This window comes from Cyprinus carpio, chromosome B4 (genome assembly GCF_018340385.1).
Source record: "Cyprinus carpio isolate SPL01 chromosome B4, ASM1834038v1, whole genome shotgun sequence".
In the NCBI taxonomy this organism is placed as follows: Eukaryota; Metazoa; Chordata; class Actinopteri; order Cypriniformes; family Cyprinidae; genus Cyprinus; species Cyprinus carpio.
Genome location: NC_056600.1, coordinates 21186638 through 21210868, shown reverse-complemented (window position 1 = coordinate 21210868; position 24231 = coordinate 21186638). Strand labels below are relative to the sequence as shown.

Here is a 24231-nt window from a genome sequence, read left to right as displayed (position 1 = left end):
TGCTTGATGATTTGATGGAGGAATATTGCAGATTTATCATTATTATTATTATTATTTTACAGTGCGCAATCATGTCAGTATTTCCCTTTAATATAGAGAATGCGGGTTAGAGGAGAAATATGATCATAATCAGCAAAAACACCCCTCTGTTCTGTTTTGTACCCGTACAGAATAAGATTTACCAGATAATATTCGTGCACAATTGACATCTTGAATTTTATTTGATTGATGGGTTTATATGAAATCATCTTCAGAAGAGGTAGGATGTGATACATATCGCATAATATGGAGCTGTTTTGTGAGTTAGTGATTTATAGTTATGTTTTTTTCAATAGATGGCACTACAGTCTATCTAAAGGGTAAAACTGAGGTCAAAAAGTGTTTATTGTCTCCCATAAGTTAATCTAAAATTAACTTTCAGCTAGTATATAAAGTGCATAAAGTATTCATAATTCCACAGTGTAATACATAATATGATGTCATAACTGTAACCAAAGTTGCATTATAATGCAGTGTATATTCATAATTACATCTCTAAAAAGAAGAGTACATTTAAACATTAAATATAGTGTTTACCATATATGTGGTAATGCATTATATACAGTTTAAAAGGTAACTACACTGTAAAATGTTTTGTCAGGGAATCTAAAATTGTACTCCATGTGGTAATAATTCAGTTCACATAATATATATATATATATATATATATATATATATATATATATATATATATATATATATATATAATTGTAACATTATTTAATTCACCTTGCAAAAGCTTAAACCAACAAACTTAACAATAATGATAACAAGCTTCTTAAAGTAATAACTGCATAGTTTCCCTTTTCATAGTGTATGCCTAAGAATATACAGCTAAGAATATATTATATATATATATATGTATGTATATAAATGCATTATATTATACAGTATTATAGAATTACTCACAAGAACAGTCTATGATATGTTAAATGCAGCATTATGAAAGCATCATAATGCTTTAAGAGTATATTTATACAGGTTTAAAGTGTTGTCTATGATATGGTTATGAAAGTAAGAGTATATGTATACAGGTATAAAGTGTGAATATTCTCTTATCATTAATCTACTGATATTCAAACCTTTTAAAACAAAAAAGTATTTATCTTGTGTTATTGCATTTTTTTATATCAATAAAGCGATACAAAGCCAATGTTAAAATAAATGCAGTAATGTACTGATTTGCAAACCACTTGAAGTGGAAACGTGTCAACATGAATGCTGAAAGGTGAGAAATGGGAGTCACACAGACAAGTCAGCTAGATACTGCTGCTTCACCTTTCCACACTGACACAATAGATATAGGATGTCCTTTTCAAGAGACATCTATCCTGGCTTCTGCATGTTCCTTAAGGGAAGACAAGAGCAGTTTGTTTATAGATGAGACAGAAGGTCAGCTGGTTTCTCTGCTTACTGTAGCTGTGGGGATTGGAGCATGTTTTCAACCCGCCCCTGTGCTCCCAATGTAAATATAAAGATCAGTCTAAAAGAAAAACAAAAAACCTTCAAGGTGAAGCAGAAGTTAACAGACATTGTGGGGGGGGGGGGGGTAATCGAGAAATGGCTTCAAAAAGAAGGGTAGAAATACACTGAATGTGTAAACTATGAATAATTAATTAATTCTAAAAAGTTTACATGAGATTTGAAATCGATTTTGATATCGTTTTGACTGTTTTGTGTATGTGCACACTGCCGTAATCCCAGTAAAGCTGTTTATATGTTAGGAGAAATCAGGGTAATAATGTGAAGACTGTTTTGTGTATGTTATGACCTTGCAGTGTGTGTGTGAGTGTGAGCGTGCGTGCATGCGTGTGTCTCTCTCTGAGTGTGTGTGTGTGTTATGACCTTGCAAACTGTAAGGTTATTGAGCATAATTAGTATAAGACTGTGTGTCAACACACATTTATTGACCTGATTCCATTACTTATGACAACAAACTGCTCTTTCAAAGAATTGCTGGTCTTTTGTGAAAAGAAAGGACATGATAATCGTGTATTCTTTAAGGAATAGTTCTGTCGCATTCCAGCAAGAACCAATGTTATTTTGGTGAAAATTACATCAAACCTGGCTTGGTGCAATTTAAGATTTCAGAGCTTTGATGGAGAGTGAGATTATCAGTATATAATGATTTAAATTCAGGTGTATTCTTCACCCGAAGTTTAGAAGGCTTAGAATATAGCATTTGAGTATATGATGTTAACAGGAGTGGTTATTAAGAAGCTGCATAAAAGTTGCCACTCAAGACAAGCATTGAGACCTTCTGGTTTTGAGATGCCTGGTTCATTTCTCTTCAATCAACAGAAAATTTAATAGATAAAAAAGTCACGACCCATGACTGGGCTCTGTACATCTTTATCTCATTTTGGGTCTACAATATGCCAGAATGTGTCTGATTAACATTTTGTATTTGAACATTCTTATTCATTCATTGCAGGAGCTTATTTAAAATAATAATAATAATAATAATAATAATAATAATAATAATAATAATAATAATAATAATAAGCGATGTGCTTATTGAAACCTCTGCTGAAGTAAATGAGGCACAGAGGTGAGAGCGAATTTGCTTTGGCTGAAGGTCGTTACTTAGACTAGGAGACAAGATAATTTATACAGGCACCGAATAAACTCCACTGACCACAGGAATAATGCAGAAGAGCTCAGGAAATCATTTATTGTAAAGACCTTTGATATAAAGTTGAAGTGTACATCCTTTTTTAATTTGTGGAGAAAATCTTTGAAATGAGAGTCAGCAGCATTCGTTTCAGTGCTCTACTGTGTGTCACAGTGGGCCATGTTAATTGTTGGTATGTCTTATATACCATGATAATTCTGGACGTACAATTTACAACTCTTCTCAGTTTGGTAACGCACTCTGACATTTAGTTAATCAACTTTACTTTTTCTATACAATATGATAATTGCAGCTGTGCTGAAAAATAACAGCATAAAGTTAATTACCTTTGTGCTGTTATTAAGTGTAATTGTTAGTGTTTGCTTAATTATTACACAGCTATTTGGAATACTTTATTCTAATAGGTCAATCACAGCATTCAGAAGATAATTCATATGATTGCAACATTGTATGAGGCCACCTGTTGGGTAACTAAAACCAGCACTACCATTTTTATGTCTATGTTATCACACTTTAGACTTGTGTCTCTTGCGTTTATTATCTTCTTTAGTTAAAATGACCTCAAAAGGACTTAAATATTACTCTTACTGTAATAAGATTTCAGCCTTTTGCTTTGCAGATTGTTTTGTAGGTTGTAAAAGACTATGTTTTTGTTGTTGCTGTTGTTTTTAGTGAAGAATTAAGATGATATACTGGTACAGTTATGAAATAATTTCTACTTAAATCAATATTTCATGTCCACATATTTATGTATTCGGTAAGTAGTCGGGTAATAAGCAGAATAATGCACAGTCGGCCAATAATTATCGCACAATAAAATCCAACAGGATAATCTGAATGTTACAGATTTAAGTCCCACAAGGAACCATAAGCTATCACCACTGCCCTTGAATAAGCACTTAGCGCTAGTGTGACTGTTCTTTTTACAAGTTATTCATAGTGATGTGTTTTAAATAAAAATGTCTGGTAAATTATTTTTGCTTGCAATCATTATATTTAACTACAACTTTCATTTACAAAGATGCCAGTGACTTTCAGCTCTTTTGAACAGCATATAATTTAAAATATATTTCATAGAATATACTTCATTTTATTCATGATATATTGTAAAAGCTTAGGAAAAATAGTTAAAAATGGCAAAGCCAGAACTCTGTAAAACATTTCCGGTTTTCAAACCAACCCTGGCAGCACGATCTTTAAAAGCAACAGTTTGGAGGATTTGGTGATCTGAAATCCCCAGTCCTATTTCTTTCCTGAGAATATCAACTTAATTCATAAATTTACCTAACATACTGGTGAACAGTACTGCAATTAGCAAGTGTTGGTTGTCTGGCTGGCAGATGGCAGACTTATTCATCTATAGCGGCCTTTTCCGAAGGTGCTTAAACTGATAGTGTGGAAAGATTTGGCAATTGTTCCCTGGAGTGGCACGTCGGTCTGAAGTGGCTCTTCAGTACTAATCTACACTTAACACACTGGTAATACACTGCAGTGAGAACTTCTGAATAGTGCAGTCGTCATTAGGGCTTGAAATTCACCTTTTTTTGTCAAACTCCAAACAAGCTGAAAGGCAGGATCTCTTTCTCAAGAACTGCCAGAACATAGCTCAGAAGTAGTGCCATAGAAATGTGTCAAACAAGAGAGATTAACAAATTAACAAAGGGGACAACCCGGTTGATTCAGTGTCCAATGCCTGGCTAGAATTAATTAAAATATACCCTGTAAAAAATCAATCAACACTCTCTCACACATTTTTCTTTTTAAGCCCATTGCTATACACCTTAATTCCATAATTTGCATTAGTAGGCTTGTCAACAAGCACTCTATTCTAGTCATGTCAAAATTATTAAGAAATTGGTACTCTTAAATGCCACCACAATGGCCTAATTACAGTATTAATTGTGCAGCTTAGTTTGTACATTTTGTGTACTGTTAATAAAAACCATACTGTTAAGAATAAACCATAAAATATTACTCATTCAGCCAGTTTATTATGTCATAAGCATGCATCAAAACTAGATTTCCCATCATGTTCTGAGCCAGAATGAAAAATAAGAAATAAACATGTCCATCAGTTGACAAAAATCACTTGAACACACATCACATCGTAATTACAATTCCTGAACTCACACATAGGATTTTCCCAGGAGGACTGGTAGGCAGCAGAGCCCCAGCTTCGTTCTACTGACTGGTGCGGTCCCTTCACGGCTGGTTCTGTAGGGGTGCTTGAGTGTGCTAAGCACCCTCACACAAAGTAAGAGCGCCCTCAGTTGAAACTGTAATAGCTGTTATTGACAGAGCAGATTTTTCTGACTGTATCCCAGCCAACAGACATGCACAAAATCCCTCATCAACACTAGTAATTGAGCATGATCTTGCAAATCAGTCTATTAATTTACATGAATTATGAGTATTCTACTTTCATGCATGCAACATAAGCATGATAGCATTTGATTTATGACCTCAGCTCATTCATGGAGAATGTGTGGCGGAATTATCAGTCTATACCTGATTGTGGCACTGGGATAAATCAGGCTGTAAATGCTGGTCTAGGATCAGTTTACTTTAGCTAAACCTTAGTAGTCAAATGGGTAACACTATAGACAACGCATATTCACTATTAAGAGTTTTGCCTAAATAAACTCTTAATTTGCTGCTCATTGATAGTAAGGTAGCTGGAAGTTGTCGTAGTTATGTTCAGGTGTAGTGTAGGGTTAAGGGATCTTGAATTTGACAAATCCACAATAAGTACTTTTCAACTAAATAAAAAAACCCTAATCTAAAGTAATATGCATAAACGATAGTGAATATGGCTCTACTAATCAAATACAATACTATGGAATGCTAAGAAGCTGTGTACAACTTTTTTAATACAATGCTTGTTTTGCATGAACAGACAAAACATTAATTTATGAATAGATTGTATGTTTTTCTAACATCCTACATTTTTATTAAGTTACATCTAACAGAGGTTACAAGAGTTCTTTCTGAGTGGAAATTGTATGCCATTTATTTGTTGGTGTGGGTTTTCCCTACAACCTAAAGACATGTAACGTAGGTGAATTGAAGGCATTAAATAATGTGGATAATGCAAATTCTGATAAATCTCTCTCAGCATTTTTCCTGCTTGTAAAATAGGGGCCAGTCTTCCTGTTTAAACAAAATACATTCTTGAAAAGGTTTGTTCATGCTTTACTACCCAGTTTGCTTGTTGAAGCCATTGCTTCCCTTGAGGTTAAAAAAAATCTATAAGTTCATGCCCCAAGTGCTGGGTTAACATATTTGTTACACATAAAGTTGTTTGTGTAAGCGGTATCTGATAAGACACTTCCTATTGATTCATTGATTGATGGATGGATGCATTTCAGATTGATATTGTTTTAAGTGTCACACACTGAAAATACCTTATTCTCATCAATGTTAATTTTATGTTAGATGTTATGTTAGTTTATATAACATATACAGTCATTTTCACTATGGGAATGCATTAAATACATTACCTGTAATGCTTAAATGCTTTAAAGAAGAAGAAGAATAAAATATGCTCTATTCACAAAAATCACTTTTAAACAAAAATTGTCATTTTGATGCTTACTTGAGATTTGCCATACACTGTGAGTGCCATAAAGCTTTTTCTTCTTCCTCCTCCTCTTCTTCTTCTTCTTCTTCTTCTTCTCAGTATAATAATAGAGACATTATTCATTGTAACTTTGACTGTCTTAGTCATTGTCATTGTGGGCATTTTGTATCGAAAGCAATCATGAAGTGATTACTATCACCTTACTCATAGCAAAACAACACCCACTTTGTCTTCCATCGCACCATGATTGGTATTCTTATTTCCAATTGAAAATGGAATTAAAGGCATTGCCATTTAATGAAACCCTTATAATGCAGGATGTCACATTCCTTTAGCCTTGCATCCTCGAATAAATTGCATGCAACTAACAATTTTCTCTTGAAGCAGCAGAATTTATTCCCCCTTTTTATGAGCCATGAATAAAAAGGAGGGAAAGCAATAAGACTTTCTCTGAAGAAAGTTTTCATTTACCCTCTTATTTCAATGCAATTAATGATGGTCTTGGATGCTGTTGTCCTACAAATGTTAGTCATACAGGACGGCAGTAAACCATCATTGCATACTCAAACACTTGTATTAGACTGTAATCAGTATCCTTTGAACATAAAAGCAAACTCAAATGAGATTCTGCCGGTGTTTCACTGTGCAATAATATATGCATTATTATTATTATTATTATTATTATTATTATTATTATTATTATTATTATTATTATAAAAAAGGTGTCAATGCACAGGTGGGATATCACACTTTTTTTTATTGCAAATTCATCCTTCAAATATATGTCAAGCTTATTAACGGATGATAAACATAAAACTATCCCTTAACTAAATGTCATTCAGAAAGTAAATAGGTGATCCCTCCATAAAACTATCTTGCTGCTGGCAAGTGTTCAGTGACTTGACAGCAGCTACATCCTCACTGGAATTACCTGAACTAAAATAAGAACAGAACATAATATCACACAACACAAATCAAACTAATCTTTTTCTCAAACAGTTTTCATTTATAGGAACAATTCATAATTCCCTTTATAATCAGTATACATATAATTTTATGATACTGTTTAATACTATAAATGGCAGACAAATCCATGAAATCTTTATATAAATAATCTAGAATTTACGAAAAATCTGAGAATATTTATTAAATGTTAGGGGGCACTATTTAAATACACACACACAGAGCACACCTATTATATAGTAGTGCTATTACAATGTTAGCTTATTTTTAGATTTTATGGTTTTGGAATGAATTTATGTATACTTTTTTAATATATAGAAGTAAATGAAACAAGTCATTGTAACAATATGTATTTCAATATGTATTTCTGGCTTTATTTCGTCTAACCAAATAACGGTTTGTGTAGAAAATACTACTATTTATAAACAGAAGACAAAATGTTTGCATTCTTTGCACAATACACACACACACACACACACACACACACACACAGTAATGCATAAACATATACACGATGCAGAAACAGAATTGTAGTATGGTTATATGTATGTTCTGAATATACTGAGCTATATAAAATATTCTGAACTATATAAAACTGGCAGCTGGTTTCCTTGTTTTACACTTAGAACAAGATGAACAATGTAGATGGCAAGAAGTTTGGCTTTCTAAGGCCCACCTGCTTTTTTTGTGAAATATTGAGTGTTCATTTATTTTGCATGGGCCTACATTAAAAAGTTCTTAAAATAACATTATATTTAATTTTATTCAGTCCCCTAGTCGACTTATTCGCAGTACATAGATTTTTAATGATAATTAAATGATTTTTCACACACTATCACAACTGGGATATGAATCATAGAAATATGTTATAGCACAGGCAAAAAGAGAAAGAGGGAAAATTTTAATAATGATATTTATTCAGCAAATGAAATTGCCAGGCTTGCAAAATTTGCCTGCTGAACAGACAATAAATTATACCTTTGGTGGCTCCATAAGCCCAAGGATAATATCACAACCAATGAGATATGAGGAAATGCTAGAGTTGGCTCATGTTCACATCAGAATGGGCACTGGGGAGGAGAGACACATGGAGGTCCTGTCAGAGAACTTTGATTTAAACATACATTACACCACACACACTCACAGCAAACACCTGTATCTCAGCATTCCTTTGTATAAGCTTTAGTTTCCACATCTTACATTCATAGATGGATAGATACTGCAGTGACCACAAGAAAAAAACCACAAAAACCCCTGTTCTATACTCCAAAAAATTCATTCACTCAAACAAAAAAAAATTTGTTATAACAAACCAACAACACAGGGGTCTGTCAAGCAATGTGAGATATTATATCACCCCATATTTAAAGATTACATAATTAAAGGCATTACTGACAGTATTTTGATATTTATAATATAAAAGGTTTAATATTGCTATGCATAATATAAGAGGTGGAGCAAGTAAGAAAATTATTATTACTATAGATCATCATATCTCCCTTATGAACGAATGATGTAACAAGGGGGTGATTACATTTGTTGACTTGTGAAAAAAAAAACAAAAAAAACATCTGTGATACTCTCTCAACAACTAACTCTCTCTCTCTCTCTCTCTCTCTCAAATCTCTCTCTCTCTCTCTCTCTCTCTCTCTCTCTCTCTCTCTCTCTCTCTCTCTCTCTCTCTCTCTTTGCATTATAGATGAAAATATAATGGAGATGCTTAATTGTCATGAAAATAATGTAAATGCAATGCAATGCAATGAAATGAAATGCAATAAATAAATAAATAAATAAATAAATAACTATAATAAGACTTGATTTGGGGTTGACATTTGACTCAGGCATCTCCTTTTTGAGATGGAGAAACCACAAGCTTGTATCAGGCACATTAACTGTGTTGACTAATTGATGAAACAAAAACCCATCACTGTTTGCTGCAGCGTGCAAAACTGCGAGGGCTGTGGCTGGTGACGAGCTGTGCAGACAGTAATGAAATAATTGGCAACACTGGTCACACGCGGCTTGAATATATTGAGAAGCTTCACTTGCTCATCAGTACTGTAACTGCTAGCTGAACAGACTGATGTAAAACTGATGTAAAAAGGAACATGAGACTAAGTATGTGCGTAGTGGAGTTCTGGTGCAAGTAAGGTAACAAGAAGATTTGGATATATCTTCAACTGTGGCACCTTGTAGAAAATGCACTCCCTTCCATCAGTGTACAGTATATACATGAATCACTGGAGAATTGTTTTTTTTTATCCATTTTTTTTTTTGTAATCAACAAATGTCATTTCCACCACATCAAAATATGTATATTCATGCTTGATATCATCCTATGATGAAAATCACAGTAGTGAAAATAAAAGACCTGCTTTTGACTTTGTCTGAGGCAAATGCAAAAGCTAATATTTTTGGTAACACTTTAGTAAAGGGACCAATTCTCACTATTAATAGTTGCTTATTAGCATACCTATTATTAACATATTTGCTGTTTATTAGCACTTATGAAGCACATATTCTCCATGACCATATTCTACGTCCCTAATCTAAAATTAACAACCACCCTATTAACTATTAATAAGCAGCAAATTAGGAGCTCATTGAGGCAAAAGTCATAGTTAATGGTTTGTTGATAGTGAAAACTGAACCATAAAATAAAGTGTGACCATGTTTTTTAATGTGAAAAACACAATTAAATAATATTAAACTATAAATTTCTTTTCAGAATTTACTGTCACGGTTAAAAATCATTCTTTAAATATCTATATAAATCACTTAATAATTATTAAAATGGTTAATGTATATTTCATTTCTGTATTTATGATTAGTTTTAATTAACCCCTTGACGTATAAGTGCCTGTTTTTGAAGTAATCCTCTTTTGCAGATTTTTTTCTAATTATTTTTTTATAATTTTTTATTTATTTATTTTTCCTCCCTTTTGCTTTTTAAAAGATGGATATTGCTGCTGTTTCTTTTTGGGAAGTTGCCATGGAGACAGTAACCCATGAAAAGGTAATTGAAGGAGAGCATGGGTTGTGCTCTACTCTGTGTGAAAAGGGCAACAGAAAGAGAGAGAGATACAGTAACAGAGAGAGAGAGAGGGAGGGAAAGATTTAAGACTAGACAAAGGAAAATGAAAAAGAGAAAGTGAGATTTTCTCACAGGTTTCTTCGTCGCTCTCAGAGGGAATGTTGGTTACTTTCATGTGAAAACAGTCTTTAATTACTGACCACACAGTGTCATTACAAACAGCGGGGGACCAGTAGCCAGTTATTTGTGAATGTGAGTTTCGAAATAATTAACTGTCTTCCTGTTTACTAAGCGGCATTGCTAGTCAAACAGACAAGCTTCTGGGAGTGTGCCACAATGGAGAGACTGTTAATTATGAAGCAGACATGATCTGGGTGTTGCAGACCAGTGTGAGTTTGAATACTGCAAAAACCTGACAAGACATCCTTAGTGGGATGTACCTGTAAAGCAAAGGTTAATGAAGGGCCAACATAATGAAAAAAAGAAGGGACTGATAATTATTAGTGTTCCTTGCTAAGGTCTTTGGTCATAGATGTGTAATGATTTGAACAAAACCCATAACCATTTATTTACCTTCTGCATGTACTGTAGCTTGTGTTACTGACATGAATGATACATCAAAATGAACTCTGCAGCTCACAGCTTTTTTTTCCTCAGGATTTGAGTATATATATATGTATATTAAGGCAAGTAGATTAGAATGTTGTGATGAGTCAGTTGAAACATGGAGAGGAATGAGATGAGAAGGATTGATGTACTTAGTTTCTTTATTGATTACTTTATAAATACAGACAAATGTTTCCGTTGTTTGACTCACAATAGCATCTGCATTATATGGCACCATACTGATCTAGCTGAGTCATTTAAACTTCCTGTCTTGAACAAATATATATATATATACATTATTATTATTATTTTACTATCATTATTATTACATTATTATTATTATTTTATTATTATTATTATTATTATTATTATTATTATTATTATAGCATATAAAATATTATTATATTATATAATCTAGAACCTAGATTAATAAATTCTGAAGAAAAAATGTTAGGGTCTCTTAACTAGTTGCTTATTAGCATGCATATTACTAGAATATTAGCCATTTTTAGTACATATTAAGCACATATTAATGCCTTATTCTACATCCCTAATTCTACCCAATACCTTAATTTAACAACTACCATACTAACTATTAATAAGCATCAAATTATTAATTTATTGAAGGAAAATTCGTAGTTAATAGTTCATGATACTAACTAATGTTAACTCATTATTGCAATAAGGAAAGGAAGGAAGGTGAGCTGAAGGAAGCTGAACCTTATAATAAAGTGTTAACAGTTAGTTTATTTACCAAAGGGACAGCAGTGTCAGGGAAGAGCATTCTTGAGATCAAGGCTGAATCTGAAATCTACGACAGCTGCCTTACCGCATCTCTGCCAAGTCAGTCAGTGACATAGCGTTTTTGCATGCAGGTACCTCCTAAGGACTTACAAGGCTACATAACATCATGTCTGATCACCTAGAACAGTTTCAAGATTTAGTTTATAACCAAGCAATATTTACATTTACATCTAGTCATTTAGCAGACGCTTTTATCCAAAGTGACTTACAAATGAGGACAATGGAAGCAATCAAAAACAACAAAAGAGCAATGATATATAGGTGCTATAACAAGTCTCAGTTAGCCTAAACACAGTATACGTTGCAAGGGCTTTTAAATAATATAATAAATAAAAAGAAAACAGATAGAATAGAAAAAGAATAGAGCAAGCTAGTGTTAGAGGTCTTTTTTATAATTGTATAATAAATGAAAAGAAAATAGATAGAATACAAAAAGATTAGAAAGTTAGTAATTTTTTTTTATTTATTTTTTTTAATAGAATTAGAATAGTGAGTGAAAAAGTTAGAGGGTCAAATAAAGATGGAAGAGATGTGTTTTAAGCCGATTCTTGAAGATGGCTAAGGACTGCTCGGATTGAGTTGGGCAGGTCATTCCACCAGGAGGGAACATTTAATTTAAAAGTCCGTAAAAGTGACTTTGTGCTTCTAATTAAATTCATTCAAATATTTAATGACTGCAATGCTTAATTGCTAGATAAATTATATATAAATGAACAAACAACCATTTGTCTGTTAATTTACACTTTTCAATCATGGCATATGTATTTATTTATTTTTTTTTTCTTTCCGATAAAACCAAACTGCATACGCAGAATTGTGGAATCATAGGCAGCGAAGGATGTATATATTGCCTTCACATTTCAGAATCAAGGAATTCCAATAGACAGGATGTAGGATAACCTACATTTCCACATGCCCCGGGCCCAAAAGTGCCCATAGTTAAAAACCCAGCTATGACAAAGAGAAGTTTTGAAAACTAACCTAATTCACAATATCTATTTTTATATCTTCTTTTCTCACCTGCACTATCAACACAGAGGAGTACACAACAATCAGTGTCTAAATGTTAGTTTCAGTCATCCTTGTCTCACACATACTGAAGAAAACAGGTGATAAAGGGCTGAAGCAGGGTTTCAAATGTCTATTTGCCACATTTTAGTGAGAGAATAGATGGGGGAAAAACAACTCTCAAGCTGTCAAACTCCACAAAGAGTGAGGGAGAAAAAAGTAAAGGGGAGAAAGTTAAAGTGCTAGTGTTGTAATCGACTGAAGGAGAAAAACAATGTCAGGCACTATGTGTATTTGAGGTAGTGTGACAGGCCTCGACCAACCTTGGAGTACAAAGGAGTTGCATTGAAATCACAAGCATGTGCTTGAAGCTTGATAGGTTTAAAAAATATTGATCTTATGTTTTTATTTTTCTATTTTATCATGTTTACTGCTCAGAAAGACATTTTAATCATAATGACCAGCTAGTAAAAGCCAACTTCTTTAATTCCATGTTGTGAATATAAGATCACTATCCAAGTGTACTGAGCTTTGCATCATAATGCCTGGTTATTATACTTTAAAACATGATGATGATAATAATAATAATAATAATAATAATAATAATAATAATAATAATAATAATAATAATAAAATAAGTTTTATACTTTGCTTATTTCACAAATGTTGTTTTTAGATTTTCTCAAGAAAATGTAAGTGCTACTTGCCTATGCAGAAGTCACTGTGGGTGGTTGCCAGTGGACTGAGGCGCTCTGAGTGCTTTTTAGAGCATTGCTATGTGGATGCTATGGGGTTTGTTAAGTGGTTCTTTGCTGCCACAAGTCAAAAGAGACCATCCCTAAGTATCCCGCAAGTAAAAGTACACCTTTCCTCAACAAGCCGCATGATTGATGCATCATGTCTGCAGCCCTAACAGTGTGGGACAAGCTACTTACCAAAGTTTAATATCTAGAAGGTAATTCAATAAACATATATTGAAATATATATATGATGTTTGAGTGCACTTTCTAGTGATCATTGCAGCAGTAATTGTAGCCAGGCAACAACATCTCCAGTTACCATATTTGAGAGAAAGAATTTTTCAAATAATAATTTAATTAGTTCAGTTGAAAGAGACATACATTATTTACATTTCCTTACTAAAGTACACTGTAAAAAGTGGTAACCTGCGATTGTTATCTTAAAGGAGATATTTCTTCCTGATTTAACCCATAAACAAATAGTTTTGTTGATATAAAATAAGATATATGAGTTGGATCAGTGATGTTAAATACTCTTTTTACTCAAATAAAACCAGTTAATTTATATGTTAATGTATATGCCACCCCCACCCCTCCAGTTTAGGCAAAAAACATTATGTGAAAAGGATAGTATGTCTGAATGAAAGGTATTCATTAAAAAGTAGTTAAAGAGACAACCAAGATAACTTCTACCTTTTACCTTGATAATGCAATGGTATTTTTGTAGTACAAAGTCAATGCACTGTATGTGGTATTAGCATTAGTCCATGTCACATGTTAAGATGCTGTTGTTTTCTTTCATAGGGACATTATGCATTATAAGTCTATGTTCAGTTACTCAGTTTAGAGATAAATAAATTAACTGACACAATTAATCACCATAACCCATCATTTGCTAGCATGCCTTTTAGGAACTTGTTTCAAAGTAGACAACACACTCCACCTGAAATCTGAAACACTGTGTGTAGCTTGTTTTCATAGTTCTGGCAGCTTGTATTCCACCTTTTAATTATGTCCCATGCACAACTATAAATCTGCATCAACAGAGCCACTTCACTATCAATGCATATTCATGATAAGGACTAAATATTCATGAGCAAATGGCTGTCTGAACTTGTGCATAACCATAATTATGAAATACAATCACATGCCAAATTAATATAGATATATGGCGCTGAATGAATTATATGACTCCACCCCACTGCTGACTCACCATATGCATAAATGCATTCACTGTAGAATGAGCTGTCCTCCAGTACTGTGGCTGTATGCATTTACATTTATTTATTTAGCATATAGTGTTTATTTTCAAAGTGACTTACATATATATAATAGCTTCTATTTGGTGTGCATATCCATGTAGTATTGACTTATTATCTGAGATCCTTAATATTATTCTTATATTAATAGTATTAATAATATAATTATATTGATATTAATTAATTCTTATATTCTTATATATTATCATAAATGTTTGAGATGAACATGTAGTATTATTATTGATATTTAACAATGCAAGTTAACTGAAAATCCACCATTAAACAACCCTAATTAATCTGTGGAGTCTTGATGAATTTAGACGAGATTGCCAATGGATTGTCAATGGTCTGATATCATGACCAGACAAGTTTGTGTCATTTGTAGCAATGGATCCATCATGTCTACTGGGAACTTTCTGGCCAGTACTGTTACAGTTATTTTGAGAATTGTTGAAATTTATGACTAGTTCTAACTCCGTCTTTATGGACTACCAACACCATAGTTCACTTAAGGTGGTGTTGAATCAGGCCTGTGAACCCCCACCTCCTTGGAGAAACCTGAAACACAGTCCTTTTGACTTTCGAAGGACTATGTAGATTAAACTTCAACTAAAAATTAGTTATAAATTGGAAAAATCGGCTAGTGGGATGGCAACCTCAGGAAGCAGCAAACTACTCAGCAGAACAATGATGACTGAGAGACACTGGTATTCATCATAGTTCATAACTCAGATGTTGTAATTTGCCTATGTAGCAGGCAGTAAAACAGTCAGTTCAAACTAAAGTTCCACCACTGATATACAAAAGCAATATTGTAAATGCCGCAGCAAGCTTCTGGCATATCATACAGTATACTCCATGACACACAGTGCATTCATGCTTATTATTCCCATGAATTAGCTTGACAAGCACTGTTTTCCTTAATGTGATGATGGCATATTCATTCATTTTAGTTGAAAGTGTTTCATCAGTTTTTATCTAAATACATAGAAATCACACTGTACAGGTGTAGGTGTTATTAATAAATGATGGTGTATTTATTTATATTTAATTGTACACCAATTTGTACACCATGTCACTGAGTCCAGCACTAACATCCATAAAGCCGAAATGTTAGCCTTTAGTTTATCCATGTGTAAAAAGTCTCTGACAGTCAAAACACGCCACTGGAGAAATTAAAATCATATTGAGATAATTATTGTTCCCCTTCAGGAACTCGAGCTGCGTCAGAAAACGCTATGAGAACACCATCAGCGTGACCGGCTATGAATAACATGTGTAATCAGTCCAATGAAAGGGCGAGACGTCATAGGCGGGTGACGTAGCGACCAGGAAGCTTTAAAAGCATGTGAGGTGGAATGAGCATCAGCTTTTCTGTCATTCAGTGAAGCTCTGTGTGTGTGTCAGTCATACCATTCGTGTCTGTGAGTCTTATTTACTGTTGTCTGTCAGTTACACAATCACAGCATGTCAAAGAAGGCTGAGAAAAAGACAAAACACATGGGCGAAAGCAGATCATGTTACAGATTGTGTGTTCTTTGGCCAGCGTTCCTCATGGTGTTGGCCCCGCTTCCGCCGAGGTAGAGTGGCAGCTGCACTCGTTGGGGTTCGCAGTTGGATCTGGTAGAGGGAATGGAGACAGGCGAGTCCCTATCTTCTTCCTCATCTGCCAGATCCAGCATCTGCTCTCTGGGATCAGAAGCGTGCTCCGGCGCTACTTCCCCCAGGAAGCGGGCGCGAAACTCCACCTATCTGCCTCCGAGGAGGTGGATGTGGACAGCGTAGATGATTCGCCCCTTCAGTCACACCAGTATGTGGAGTTGTTGGAGGTGGTAACTCATGCGGTAGCCAAGTTTAACATCGATTGGCCCGCTGAGAAACAAGCCGAACTGCAGAAGAGTAAACTAGATGAGTGGTTTTTATGATCTTGGCCACCACCTCAATGCGAGAGCCTGCCTGTTTTCCCCGATCTCCACACCGAGGTGTCGAGATCGTGGCCGAAACCATTCTTGGCCCGCTTATTCATCCCCGCCTCTGATTATTACGATAATGCTGTGGGGCTGGGTGAACGCGATTACAGATCAATGCCCCAGGTAGAACAGACGCCCGCGAGCTATCTGTCTCCCGACGTGGCATGATCTTTAAAGGCTCCGATCTTGCCCTCCAAGCCACTGTGAACCACTTCAGCACTGGTGAGCAAGAGGTATGTGGCAGCAGGTCAGGCTGGTGCATGTTTGCATACGATGGCTTTGTTGCAGGCATACCAAGCTGACTTGCTCAAAGAGCTGGATAAACGCGAGGAAATTAAAGAAGACAGTGTGTCAGAATTAAGGAAAACCGCTAATTTAGCTCTCCGTGCCACCAAGGAGACCAACCGTGCAATTGGGCGGTCCATGGCAGCTTTGGTGGCAGCGGAGAGACATTTATGGTTGACCCTGTCAGATTTAAAAGAGAAAGACAGGGTCTTCCTCATGGATGCCCCACTTGTGCCTTCTGGTCTGTTCTGCGATGCTGTCAATTCCGTCTTCGACAGATACCAGGAGGCTTGTAAACAGGCGGCTGTGTTCCAGCAGTTTCTTCCTCACCGTTCTCTAGCTCTAGGGGCTGCTGGGCGGGAGTGTACCACCTCCTCATATAGGGAAGTTCAAAAGCTGAGCGTATATAAAACATGGCCTTGTCTCAGATCAGTTCCGAGGACTGGTTTGTCACGATAGATCTAAAAGATGCTTACTTTCATGTCTCCATCCTTCCCACTCACAGGAAGTTCCTAAGGTTTGCTTTCAGGGGTGAAGCTTACCAGTATCGAGCTCTTCCTTTTGTCCTAGCACTCTCACCCCGAACTTTCACGAAGTGTGTGGATACTGCTCTGGCTCCACTACGACTCGTATATCGACGATTGGTTGATTCTTGCTCAATTAGCGCAGATGGTGGTTCGACATCGAGATGTCATTCTCGCCTATATGAGAAAGTTGGGGTTAAGATTAAATGCCAAGAAAAGTGTGCTTTCTCCATTACAGAGGACCACTTATCTGGGCGTGGTGTGGGATTCGACCACGATGCAGGCACGATTGTCCCCTGCTTGGATCGAGTTGATCCTCACTACAAAGGCCGGTCACTCACTGTCAAGCAGTGACCTATTCAGAAACTATTGGGGTTAATGGCAGCTGCGTCCAGCGTGATACCTCTTGGCCTGCTGTACATGAGACCCCTACAGTGGTGGTTCAAGACCAAGGGGTTCTCCCCGAGGGGAAACCCACTTCGCATGATCAAGGTCACGCGACGATGCCTACGTGCCTTGGACATGTGGAGGAAGCCTTGGTTCTTGTCTCAGGGCCCGGTCCTGGGAGCTCCATAACGCTAGCAACGGACGCGTCCCTCACCGGTTGGGGTGCGGTCATGAGTGGCCACCCTGCCCGCGGTCTGTGGAGTGGTCGCCATCTCACGTGGCCCTTTAACTGCCTGGAGATGCTAGCCATATTTTGAGCATTGAATCATTTTCTCCCAGACCTAAAAGAGCGTCATGTGTTGGTGTGCACCGACAACACACCGGTGGTCTCTTATATCAACCACCAAGGGGATCTGCACTCACTCCGTTTGTACAAACTAGCATACCAGATCCTTGTGTGGTCCCAGGGCAAACTTCTTTTGCTGAGAGCAATACATATTCCTGGGCATGTGAATATGGGAGCAGACATCCTGTCTGGGCAGGGGCTGAGGCCCGGGGAATGGAGGCTTCACCTCAAGGTGGTGAAGCAGATATGGAGAATATTTGGTCAGGCTCAGGTGGATCTGTTTGCGACTCAGATGACATCACACTGTCCCCTTTGGTTCTCTCTGACTCATCTTGCTCCACTGGGGCTGGATGCCATGGTGCAGACTTTGCCGAGGCTTCGTATGTACGCTTTTCCCCCGATCGCTCTGCTCCCGGTTCTGGCGAAAGTACACCAGGATGAGGTCTGTCTTCTATTAGTAGCCCTGTGCTGGCCGGGCCGAGTATGCTACAGGCCTTCAGTCCTCCTCCCTTCAGGGAGCCAGACCAGCAAAAGCTTAACTATATGTGTCCAGTGCGAGCATGCTTACGCATACTTACACAGAGCTGCCCTGTGGAGAAAGGCGGACCAACTGCTTGTGTGCTATGGTCCCCCTAAGAGAGGTCTTCCAGCTACAAAACAGACCCTCAGTAGGTGTATAGTGGATGCGATTACTATTGCTTATGAGTCCTCTGATCTCCCCTCACCATTGGTGGTCAAGGCTCACTCGACCCGAAGTATGGTGGCCTCAAGGCCTTCTTGGCAGGTGTGTCTATGCAGGACATCTGCAACGCAGCAGGATGGTCCACGACCCTCACGTTTGTCAGATTTTATGTTCTAGATCTGTGAGCCACTCCGGGCTCTTCTGTTCTCTTGCCTTAGCGGCATGGGCATTCTCGTTCCCATAGAGTTTTCTGATGCACTAATTCACTTTACACCCTCATTATTGCTTAATGATTTTGGAGGTTTATGAATTATAAAATCAAATGGGATGGGCATTTGAGTGACAGATGTGGTCACACTAAACATACTTTAAGGGTTAAGGGAGTAGGGGTTTAACATCAGTTATGCAAACATCTGATGTTGCATTTCAGCAACCTACATTAGTTGTGCAAACAGTTATGAGATATCTGCTTTTCAAAATCCATGGCTGCTGAACTATGAGAATTAGGTCTTCAGTGGCTGGCTCACATGGTAATTAAGCCATAAAAGAGAATTTTAAAATAGCTTCCTTCTCACTGTTTTGAAAAAGTACTGGAAGGCCATTTTTTGTTTGTCTGAGCTCTGAATAAGCAGATTGGGGGGAACAAAAATGGGACAGCACAGATGGGAAGAGTTTGCAGATATTTCTGAAGTGGTAAGGAACAATCAAGCAGTATGAGATGACTTGTGTCTTCAGCTCATTGTGCAGCTCATTGTTATTTCAGTCAGTATTGTTGATGAGGGCTGCTTTGAAAAACTGATTGTAGTAGCAAAGAAGGACTGAGGTCAGTTAAGGAAATATAAAGTGACTGTTATAAAGTAGAAAACTTACTTTTTATTAAAGTAATAGTTCACAGCCAAAATGAAAATTCTGTCATCATTTACTCACCCTCATGTCATCCCAAACCTATTATCTATTTCCGTGAAACACATACTGTTACACTTAAAGATGTTAAGATGCAGAATATCCAGGCTTTTATACAATGAAAAGCATATAGTGACCGGGGACTAAATTTCCAAGATACAGTACATGACTAGTGTGATATATTTTAAGTTGTATGATAGCTAAAGGAACATATCAAAATTTTAGTTTTCATTCACTCTAAATATTGTCCTATACTGTAGTTCTCAAATCTCATTCTCAATCGGTTATAATACATACAAAAACAACAATGCAAATGCAGAGGGTCTCTTTCCCACATTTGAACATTCATAATTTAACTATTTCCTTTTGTATTTAATTCTATTTTAATCATAAGAATCCCCTTATGGAAAGTTAATGTGTGGAAGGATCAGCTTTGTTAGCATCTGTTACAGTATATCTTTGTTGGCCAAATGCATGAATGTTAATGTAAATCTGATACCTTTGGTCATTTTTATTTTCTGGAAAAATTACTCAAGCTGCATCAAGTTGGATGGGAACCATTTGTGGATCCCCATTTTAAGTCATTCTGCAGATGTTCAATTGGATTAAGGTCTGGCTGTAAATCGACCACTTTAGGAAATGTACTTTGTTGGTTTTAAGCCACCGTATTGAGGGTTTTGCTGTATATTTCAGGTCACTGTTGAAGATAAATCTCATTCAACTGACTTCCAAGTCCCAGTGCTCTTGTGAATTCCAGCATACCATCAAAAACTCCTCCATTATTTTTACATCCTTACATTTGTTCCTTTTATACTTTTTCAAAATTAACAAAAATTCACAGCTTACTCTTCTTCTTCCATCTCTCTTTTTTTCTTTCACACAGTACAGTTTTTCCTACATAAATATTGCCTATGCATATTGCTGATCTAAACCTGCAATTATTAAGGTACAAGTCTCTTCTTAGCATGAGGGTTAAATGAACAGTTTTTTTTGTTCACATTCAGTGGAGTCAGTCAGTTGTTGTAATCAATACATTTCTGAAAGTTAAGTGCCCTTCAAACTACAAGAAGCACTTTTTTCACTTGAAATTTTATCACTTTGTGTAAGAACTCATCACTGTACTGTTAATTTACCTCCTGGTCGACAGGTGGCACCTCTCTCCAGGTTCCTGCTGAACACTACCATTCATTAAGCATGATGTACAGATGACCTGATGTGATCTATGATACACTGTTTTGCGCCAGTTAGGGCTTAGAAATAATAGTGAAAAAAAAAAAATCCACATAGACTAATCTATTTATATGAATATAATGTGTATTTCATAATGATTGTATAACATATAATAACATAACTGTGTAATAAATGTATTGGCTTGAAATGAACGAGGCTATCAAATGTGTGTAAATCAAGTCTTTGCTCATAATAGACAGGAGTGGCAATATTATTAGTCTAAAACTGGAAAGCGACTGAGTTTAACATGGCAGAGGACTGTGAATTTACAAGATTTGAACCGCTTCCTGAACTAGTCAAGCCAAGCAAGGTTTCAGATGTCATCAATGACGTCATAGCTCTAAAGCGATTCAAGCCTCGATATGCGCTTCACTAAAAGCTGCTAGGATTTCTCGACACACGCTCTGAAGCCTCAGCACAGAACGTAACATCACTAGTGAATGGCCACTGAACAAAAAGAAGTAGAAGAAGCTTTATTGTTCAGACTTGAGCCTATGTTACCAGTTGCCTGCTGAAAGTTAAGTCTTTATTAGTTGATATTCTTGGACTCTAGCTTCTGCTTTGCTTTTCACTTTTTTTTTTTTTTTTTTTTTTGAAGCTCTGCTTCCTTTGTTTTGTTGCACTTTTCTTCTGTAAAGATTGCCTTTTGCTGGAGATCAGTGACTCTGACTTTGTTTTTTATTATCTGTACTCTTGGATTCTTTAACTGGGGACTTGGCTCAATCAGTAAACTCAGTGACTTTCAATGTCAGAGACCTGGTTTTGATCCCCACCTAGAATGAACCTGTTTCACTTTGGGTGTAAATAGCAAAACATTATCTTTTTTAAATCTTAATTTTCTTGGTTGTACTGGTTTGTAATTTGCACTGCAAGTCACATTTTCTTTTTTTATTATTATTACCATAATATTCTGTCATGTGAGCTTTTGATTCTGTAAGCTGTTCCTGAGCTACATGCCTAATCAGATATTTCCAAGGTGAGATCTGTACAGTTGGACAAAGCATTCAAGATATCGCTGTCCCTACTGCTGATCTGGTTAAGGTCACATAGGGTAATATGATAACAGACTCTAAGTAAGGATTAAGGCTCAGTTACATGATGTAACGAATTAGGAGCACACAAACTAGTGATGCATTTATAGCGGTTTCTATGACCCTTGCATTCCAGGAGTGTGAGGGGTGTTGCCCTTCAGTTGAAATCATGTTCCTTTGGGTGGTTCCCCCTTGGTTAAAACCATGTTACAGGCCTGCTGAAGAGGCATAAATCTGATCCCATAAAAAGAACCTTTGTAGATCCATTCACTGTATTTTGTTTTGCTAGGTCTCAAAAAATCTACAGTATTATACAAGCCTATAGCAGAATGTTTCTTACCCCAAACCCAACAAATTCTCACACACTCCTTAGTCGAAAATACCAATCACATTAAGATCATGAGGGATTTAAACACACCAAGAGTTAGTGCGATGAGAATGAAGAGGTAGTGAGATAGAAGGAAGTCTAGAGAGGACCTGGAGGAAGTAGCGGATGAGAGGATGTGTTGTGTCTTTATCCTGCATCAGACCCCACCAGCTGAGATTAAAGACAGACCATCTCAAGGCGGCATTCACGCTCTGAAGGCGAAATGTCCTCTTCACTGAATGCTGATGAAGCACAATGAATGGCCTCATGGACCCCGAATCTGCTCACAGATTACAGGCCTTGTGATCCCACACAAACTCATGCAAACCCCTCAAATGGCCCCAAGGGTTAAGACCAGGTTCCACATTATGAATGGTTGTGTGATTGTTCTTTAAATGTAAACGCACCACAAAAATCACCATAATTCACCATAATTTATATACCTTCAACAGTTTATGGCATTTTATTGTTTATTCAGTTTATGTCTGCATACTTCAGTGATAATTATGAATGTGCACATTCAAACAGGAGAAATGTAAGATGTGTTTCGAAGTTTTTGATCACTGATTTGATTTGAATTCATTATATGAATCATTTATAAAGCCTTTTTGTGATTAGAGAGATGAGATCATTTGTGATTCAAGAGCATGAACTATCCAAGTAAATTAAATATTACAGATGATAATATATGAAAAAAGGGGTTAAAATTTTCTGAGAAAGACAGGGCAATTTTCTTTATGGGAATATGATTAGATTGGCTTTTTAAAAAGCTTAAATGAAATGTAAATGGTACACTTGTTCACAGTGTATGCAAATAGAAACTTGTCTAGTATCATAACTGAGTAATGAACTTCCAGAACAAATCTCTCTCTCTCTCTCTCTCTCTCTCTCTCTCTCTCTCTCTCTGTCTCTCTCTCTCTCTCTCTCTCTCTCTCTCTCTCTCTCTCTCTCCCCCTCTCATCCATTCTCTATCTCTCTCTTCTTCGTACTGTTAAATTCAATTCAATTCAATTCAATTCAATTCAATTCAAACTGAAACTGACTCAGACTGACCAAATCCAGAAGAACTGTGGCAACGATGCCACAGTTGATGCTTCAAGAGACCTACCTGCAAAGCTACAGTACTGTTAAAAGTTTTAGGCATTTGTGTAAAAAATGCTGTAAAATGAGAATTATGTTCAAAATAATGTCATAAATACATTTTCTTTATCAATTAACTTCTATTAACTAAATTAAATCAACATTTGGTGTGACCATCCTTTGTGTTTAAAGCAGCTTTTGCCCTAGGTGTATTTTAGGTAGCCCTAGGAGTTTTTCAGGTAGCTTTGCAGGGAGGTTTCTTGAAGCATCTTGGAGCCATTTCCACAGTTCTTTTGGATTTAGTCTGTCTCAGTTTGTTCTGTTTCTTCATGTCATTCCAGACAAACTGGATGATGATGAGATCAGATATCTGTATGGAGCACTGGCTGTTGTAAGACTCCTTGTGCAAACAAAAATCTCACTGGATTATTACAATTAATGGCAAAATGAATGTTTGGAAATGTAAACTGGTAATAGTAATCACCTCCTACTAAGATTTCACACGTCTTTAGCAAAAATATGAAAAATAAACAATCACTGATCATTAATACAAACAGTACTATTTAACATACTTTTTTTTTTTTTAAACAGAATATTTAGTGGCATTTGTTATTGAAATACTGTATGCTTTCTGCAGCAGATGCAACGGTTCCTACAGCAAACTCCCCAACAGTGAAACTGAAGCAGGCAAGAGGGTTGGCAGCATAGTATAACAATTACATGTTAAATAGTAGAGAGGTGAATGGGAGTTGCTTCAC

The 24231-nt window shown here is 36.2% G+C and overlaps 1 protein-coding gene across 2 annotated transcripts in view; it reads left to right on the top strand.

The window, feature by feature from the left end:
* tafa5a (TAFA chemokine like family member 5a) overlaps positions 1-24231 on the top strand; it is a 109519-nt gene that overhangs the window by 29623 nt on the left and 55665 nt on the right. The window lies entirely within an intron of this gene.